The following is a 7892-nucleotide window of genomic DNA, read 5'->3' on the forward strand; positions in this document are numbered from 1 at the left end:
TCTGCTTGCCTGCCTGATCTCCCCTAACCACTTGCCCGCCTTCCTGATTGCCCCTAACCACTTGCCTGCCTGCCTGATCATCCCTAAATGTTTGCCTACCTGACTGGTCATGCCTAACTGCCTCTGCCTCGGCCCCTGCCACTGTGGCTTCATCCAGAAGGATGTCCAGAATGATGTCTGGAAGGTTGTTCAGCTGTCTGGTCTAATAAGCATATTATGCTTTTATTATTATAGATTATTCCAAGAATAAAACTGTTAGGGTCGCCGAAGGAGGAATGCACAAAGCCAAAGTGGTAAAAGATAATAAATTTATTAGGTTATGCAGATACCAGATGGGTTGAGTCCCCAAATGGCGTCAGTACGCAAAGATGGGGAGTCAGAGGGTTTTAAAGGACTCTAGGTGGGCCTTTTCCAGGAGGAGAATTCTCTGTGCAGGTCCAGATTCTGGGAAAGCCTGGAGGGGATAAATAATGATCTTAGCAGGTGGAATGTGGTCTAAGCAAGTGGAATGTCCGTTGTGAAATGGATATTCCACAAATGAGTGAGATCGTGTGATATTTATCTTTCTCTGACTGGCTTATTTCACTTAGCAGAATGCTTTCCAGTTCCATCCATGCTGTTGCAAATGGTAAGAACTTTTTTAACCGCAGGGTAGTATTCCATTGTATAGGTGTACCACAGTTTTTTAATCGGAATAGGGACGAAGGTCTTATCTTCCATAGTTACTTCCTGTTGAGAAGAGGTGTCGAGATCACAGGGGGATAGACTTTGATTGTAGTCAGCTGGAACACTGTACAGATTCCTCCTGGTTGGAGTGAAGGGTTGCAGCAGTATGATTTCCCTGAGAGACTGGGTGGTAAAGGCTCAAAAGCGGTCCTATCAAGTGACTTGGTAAAAACTGGTTCTGAGGCTGCCACAGCATCGCTTGTCTGATTTTGCTGCTTTTCTGGGCCTGGAGCTGGAATACTACTGAGGCCTAGATGTTACCTTTAGGGAGGAAAAGATCAGGAGTCTAAGTTGCCTGACTAGTGATATGAAAGGATAAGATAGGTTACCATGGGGGTGAGGTTCTTGTTTTCCCAGTTTTGCCCCTTGCTAGGCATCCAGAGCTTTCTTGTAGGTCCCAAGACAGGATTTCAAAGTATGATAAAGCAATGGCTAAGCCTCCTATGCCAATTCCAATCCCTGCTGTGATGTCGAGGGTTATGAGGAAAGGGGTTATCTGGACTGCCCTTTTGTGTCGGATATGATGGGTTACAGGGATAGGTAAAGACTGATTATTGGGGGCTACAACTACATTGGGTGAGAGATAGATGAGAGTATAGGTTCCTGTCCAGTTGGTGGGACAGATGTATGTATTTTCCTCACAGAGAAGAAAAATCCCTGATCATGGAGACAAGCTGAAAGGTGTAGGGAGAAGAGATGGACTAAAGGGTATAAGGTTCCTTTTCCCAGTTCCACACTCCAAACCCAGAGGGTAGTCGCCATGGCACTACCAATAAGGGGTGACAGATGAGTGGTTCAGATTCTATTGCAGTGAAAGTAGGCAGGGAACACTAGAATGGGCTGTTATCCAAGGGAAAAGAGAAAGGGAAAGAAAGGAGCAGTTGAAGCCTCAGGCATGGATGGTTGGATAAGAAGTAAAATGGACCGGCAGTAGGAAATAACCATTGGCTTCTGGGGAGACCTGGTAGTCAACCCGTGGGCCAATGGCCATTCGGTAGTTCTAGGTTAACTGTGGTATTGCAAGTTGATGATGGGAGATGGCCTATTGTTATATTGCTCTGTGACCTTGTAAAGCATAAAGAGGCTTGGGTGATTAGTGTGATGTGTAGAGTGATAGGACCTGTGACCATGAGGGAGAAGGGGCTACCTTAGTAAGAGATATAATATAAGTACAGAAAAGAAAGGCTTGATTTGCCTGGGCTGTAGGATAATTACCTAGAAGGGTGTCTGCCTTTTTGAGAAATATAGTTCTCTTTTCCTTTTTATAAGCTAGTGTGATTTTTCCTGATTGGTATGGGGATGGCAGTATACGCTGAAGAGGAGAAGGAAAGGCAGAGCCAGCAATTCCTGGCAAAGGTTGGATTGGTCTGGTTTAGGAGGGAATGGGTAAGGTTAAGTGTTCGTTCAAGATTAATGGAGGTGAGAAAGTTCCTTATGGGTGTAGGAGAGGAGGGTTGGAAGTGGATGAGAAGGAGAGCTAATCCCCACTTCCAGGGCCGGGATTGTCCCAAGGCAGGGATGGCAGAGTATATTCAAGACCTAGAAAGGAGATCTCTTCCCATGGGTAATTGAAGTTCCCTTGAAGAAGGAAGTCCCATAGAAAGGTGAGAATCCTGATGCAAAGGGAGAGTGGGCAGTAGCTAGGACCTGGAGGATTTGTATTGGGCGAGGAGGTAGGCTTTCAGGGAAGTCGGGGTTATTAGGGCACATAGGGAGCACATGTAGGGATGCTCACCCATTCATCCTCTTCTTCTGGGATGAGGGTAAGGCAGAGTCTGGTGGGCCCAATCTGGTGCCTGTGATACTTAGGGGACTCCAGTTCATGTGATAGTGATGTTCTGGGGATGGGTTTTAATCTGGAAAGGTAGAACCAAGGGTTATGCCCAAATAGTTTAGCTGCAGTTTGGGTAGTTAGGAGTACCTGATAAGGGCCTTGCCATCAGGCCTGTAAATGATTTGAGGACCCAGTTCCCTGGCTGTAGAAGAGTAGGGAGGATGTCTCTCATGAAAGGTGGATGGAGGAACTGATCAGCACGTTCTTTCAGTAGTTGTCAGATGAGATTTAAAATGGGGACATAGTCTCCTAGAGGGCTCTCTGTGGAAGGGAAGTTTCCTAATAAGAAGGGTTTTCCATATATGAGTTCAAAGGGACTAAGGAAGGAGGGCACGTGGGGCATTGCCCTGATGTGCATAATGGCTAGAGGTATGAGAGTAGTTTAAGGTTTTTTAGTTTCTAGAGTTAATTTAATTAGGTGAGACTTAATTAAGGAATTTGCCTTTTCTACCTTGCCTGAAGGTTGGGTCTGGTAGGGGGTAGGGTGTAAGTTCCACTGGATATTCAGAGTTAAGGAGACCTGTTCAGTCATTTGAGATATGAAAGCAGGTCCATTATCTGATTGTAATGAGGTGGGTCAGACTTAGTGGGGAATGTCTTCTACCCAGACTGATAAGTTATCTACGAGGGTTAAGAGATATTTGGTTCATTTAATAGGGGGCATGTAAGTGAAGTCAATTTACCAGTCTTGTCCAGGGATTTGGCCCATAGCCTGATGAGTGGGGAAAGAAGGAGGTCTAATCGAACCTGTCCTTGGGGTGATACTGAGTAACAAGTAGAACAGGTTTTGGTGATATCTTGCAGTAGGGAAGCTAGGCTAGGACATGTGATGAAGGGTTTTAGGGGCTGTAAAAGCGGTCTGTATCTTATATGTAGGGAATTACAAATAGCCCATAAAATATCTCGGGCCTGTCCCTGGGGAAGGATATATTTTCCCTAAAATTTTAACCATGGGTCTTCCTGAGGAGCCCCAAGAACCAATAAGGACTGTAGTTCCTCTGGAGTGTATTAGGGTGTTATATGGGGTATAGTTAAGAGTTGGGGAGATGGAAGCAAATGGGGTATAGTTAAAAGTTGGGAAGATGGAAGCCTCCTCTGAGCCACTGTCTTGGCCTCCTAGTCTGCATTGTTATTTCTTTGTATTACAGTATCATTTCCTGACTTGGTGTCCTTTGCAGTGTATGACTTTTAAGAAGGCTAGAAAAGGGAATAGAGGTTCCTAAATATCAAGCAGGAAGACCTGTTGAGGCTTTCAATGATAGTGTCAAGGACTGTGCAGGGGAAATAAAATAGCCCTCTCTAAGACTCTGTTCTGTTGCTTAAATCCTAGGCTCAGGTATAGGATTTAAGCAACAGAAGAGAGCCTAGGTGGGGCTATTTTAGCTTACTGGGAGAGAAGGGGTCCCCTCGGACCTCAGGGGTGATCAGGTCCTGACTTGCTGGACAACACAAACCTTCTACCCATTCACAAATAACCAACTTTAGCCAAAAAGTGAACAACCAGTATTTCGTAGATTGATATTGATCAACACACTTTAAACACATTCTTATTTTCAAGAAAATATACATTCAGCAAAGTACAAGAGACCTTCTGCAATAAAAACTAAGAGCAGGTGAATCAAAACTTGTCTATTAATCAATGTTTCAGTATTTTATGCTATTTTAAAATATTTAGATATTTATCATTAATCCCAGCAATCCTCCAAAGCCTTTAAGTTACCAATTAGGCATACAAAGCTGGAGAAAAGGCAGGGGAGAAGAGGGCGCAGGCTTGTTCTAGGACTGCAGTATCCAGGCCTCTAGCCACTTGCATTTAAAACTGCCACATTTTTTCCTTAGAGATAACATGCTAGGGTGTGGGTGATAATGAATTCAGCTTCTGACAGTAGCAGGACTGTTAAGTAAGCATTTGCAGTTTTGTAGTAAAGAAAGTTGTTCTTTGGGAAAGGGGAGTGTGAGAAGGTGCTGAGCTGAGAGCAGTTTTCAGAGCATTAAAGGGGTGAGAATGCTGGCCTTGGGACCTAAAGGCTCAGTGAGGGGTCCCTTTGCTGTGTCATAGAGCGGCTTTGTGAGGTTTCATTATCACCCACACCCTAGCATGTTATCTCTAAGGAAAAAATGTGGCAGTTTTAAATGCAAGTGGCTAGAGGCCTGGATATTGCAGTCCTAGAACAAGCCTGCTCCCTCTTCTCCCTGCCTTTTCTCCAGGTTTGTATGCCTAATTGGTAACTTAAAGGTTTGGGAACCAGAGGCAAAAGTACCCAGTGAGCCTGAGAGAGTATTTCTTATCTAGAGGAGGGGACAGTCATAGAGGAGATACGGCATTTACAGTCCATGGTGATGGCTTGGCTTTGTGGGGTGAGAGTGAAACTGAGGTAGGTGACTGTGCTTCCGGACAACTGGGCTTTATAAGGGGATGCATGGTGGGCCTGGTCAGGCACCAAGGTAGAATGAGAAAAGCGTGGATAAAGGTGGTGTCTAGGAAGATCCAGTGTATAGGTGAGGTGGCTAATGGCTGTGAGACTAGTCCGTCAACCCCATAATAGAGACTGAGGTGGGGACAAGGGCTCCAGCGAATTTGGGGAGGGCAGAATAAGTGGCCTCAGTGTCAGTTAAAAAGGAGATTGGCTTACCTGCCACCACAATCATTACCCGAGGTTCTGTCCTGTTAATGTAAGTCTGTGGGGCCCTGTCAGGGCCTGGGCAGTTTCAGCCTTCAGTGGCCAGAGTCACCCAAGTAGGATTCAGAGGTAAGCTCAGGATGAGCTGCCGCTGCCTACTCCTTTCTGAGTAGCAAACTCGGAGTGACCAAAACCAGGGTGATGGCTCCCCAAGTGGAATGTCCGTTGTGAAGTGGCCCAAAGGTCAGTTCTTCGGGAAGGGGCATCGATTCAATTATTTGATCAGACCTAACAGAAACCTCAGAAGCAGGCAGAGTTTCAGCTAGAATTAGGGACCCCCCCCCCTCTGAGTCATGAAGGAGGTAAAATTAGTTAAAGGGACTGTACATAGCAGACAGAAAGATATAGAACTTGCTGTCTTGAGTAGGTTGTGCAGGTTTAGAATATAAATGGAATCAGATGTCCCTAGGGCCCTAAAGCCTAGTGCCTGTGCCCCTGGAGCCCCATCCTTTCCTCTAGCACAGCTCTTACTAAGAAAATTCAAATTTTCTATTACTAGTCTGTCTTCTTCACTAGACTGTGAGCTATGTGAGTGCACATATGTGCTTTCCTTCTCTCTAACCTCAGTACCTATTACAGTGTCTGTCACAAAGTAGATGATCATAAATGTTGGTTCAAAGAATAAACATACTTAAAATAGGTTTAAATTGACACAAACAACAACCCTGTCTCTGGCTTCTCATATACAAAAGGACATTAGAAAACAGCCTCATAGATAAACTCAAATACTATCAAAAGGAGGTGTTCTTTTTTTTAAAAAAAGATTTTGTTTTCTTTTCTCATTTTGGTAAAGGAAATGAATTTTAGTATCAAGAGAATGTGTAAACTCACCAGAAGTGACAATATCATAACACTGTCACAGGAGAATTTGCACCTACAGATGAGCTAGTTGAAGAACAAAGTTAGTTTTGGAAGGTTAGAAAAAAAGATTCTGAAATGTCACATCCACTTTATAAAATCACTACCCTTGGCATCATCCTTTTAATCTACCTGGGTTTGAGAATAGCATAGAGCCTTTGAAATAAAGACAATTAGCACCTCAGACAGGGCATCCACATGCAAAATTTTGTCACCTCTCAGAGGCTTAGGAGGTGACAAGTTCAGATAAGAAGACACTTTCAACTTTGGTTGACAGTTTGTCAATGCTTTTATATTTGATTTGAATGTTGTAGTTTGCTTTCAACTGTGAATCTCTTTTCCTCCACCTCATGATTTTTATTTCTCAGGCCATTTAAAATCAACAGGAACAAAAGTCTTTCCTGTATGGGGTGAGAACAGAGGAAACAGCTCTTGCTTCTTGCACACAAATGAGTTTAGTCCATCTCCCCTCTATTTCTCTCTAAAGTATGCTTGGCTTTCCTTTAAAACACAGAATGTTAAAGCTAGAAGTAGGCTGAGGTCATCTAGTTCACTCCATTTGACCTTTGGAGAAAATGAGGCTGAGAGAGGAAGTGATTTAGTGGCAAAACATTGAGTATAACTTGACTCTGTAATTGCTGGACTACTTCTTCCAATTCATCTACCCATTTCAAAGGTGGGCCAGAGGCATGTAGAACCAAATGTGTGTGTGTGTGTGTGTGTGTGTGTGTGTGTTTTATTTTCTTGAGAGCACTGATTTAATTAATTAATTCACTCCACAAATGTATTTAACATCTAATGTGTAGCAGACACTTAGGATACAGTAGTGACCAAGGAACAAAAATCCTGCAGTCATGGGCCTTAATTATAAGTGGATTATATTTGTATTTGGGACCCCTCCTTCCTAACTCTTTACTGGTGCCTCCATTGCTCTTCTCTTTCATTTTTCCTCCTTTCCTTTCTTGCGAGAATGGCAAAAGAGAAGGAGGAGAGCTCTTTCAATATCTCTCTCTACATTTTAAGCTCAGCGTTAAGTTTTGAATTTGTTCAAGTCAGGTTTAGTATTGGTGTAGCACTAGAGTGAAGATGTCAGTATTTTTCATCAACACTGCAGCAGTGGGCTGGCTCAGCTGTCAGCTTGCTTGTGAGATGACAATGAGGTACTGGATGTGAGAGTTGTACTATTACCTTATAATTTGTCTGTTCTTTTTTTATACAATTTTACTTGTGCTGAACCCCATCATACCTAGCTGCTTTGACAGGTGTGCTATTTTAGCAACATAGAACAAAACAGAGAAAGAAAAGAAGGATGCATGGTACGTTTTGCTGTCAGATCCAGGTTGCTATGTTCCTAAGTTTGTGGATGATTTGTTCAGGGTTGTTCAGAGACAGAAAAGGCTTTTAACTATGTGATACTAAATGTTCTCACAGTTACCTCCCAAGTGAGCTGCTGTCCATAAGCACTGGATGAAGGGATCTCCTTCCCTGTCTTCTTCTTTGTTTGAAATTCCACCATTGTGATTAATTTCTTTGGACTAATCATTTGCCCACTCAAAATATAAAGAGTTCAGGGAGGACTAAGCTCTCAAGTCCTTAATATTGGCGTATGCATTCACTTATCAGATCAATTTCTTCCTTGACCCAAAGAATGCAAAAGGGTGAGAGGTGAAGTTGGCCTTAAACAAATGATGTAGGAAGACGATGAGACAATCTTGGCTCAGTTCCCCAGAACTATCCTCAAATACCATCTTAAATGTTGTTTTGTTTATTTTTATTCTTGGTGTTGCAAATGC

The sequence above is a fragment of the Myotis davidii genome, unplaced genomic scaffold (assembly GCF_000327345.1).
Source record: "Myotis davidii unplaced genomic scaffold, ASM32734v1 scaffold569, whole genome shotgun sequence".
NCBI classification, from domain to species: Eukaryota; Metazoa; Chordata; class Mammalia; order Chiroptera; family Vespertilionidae; genus Myotis; species Myotis davidii.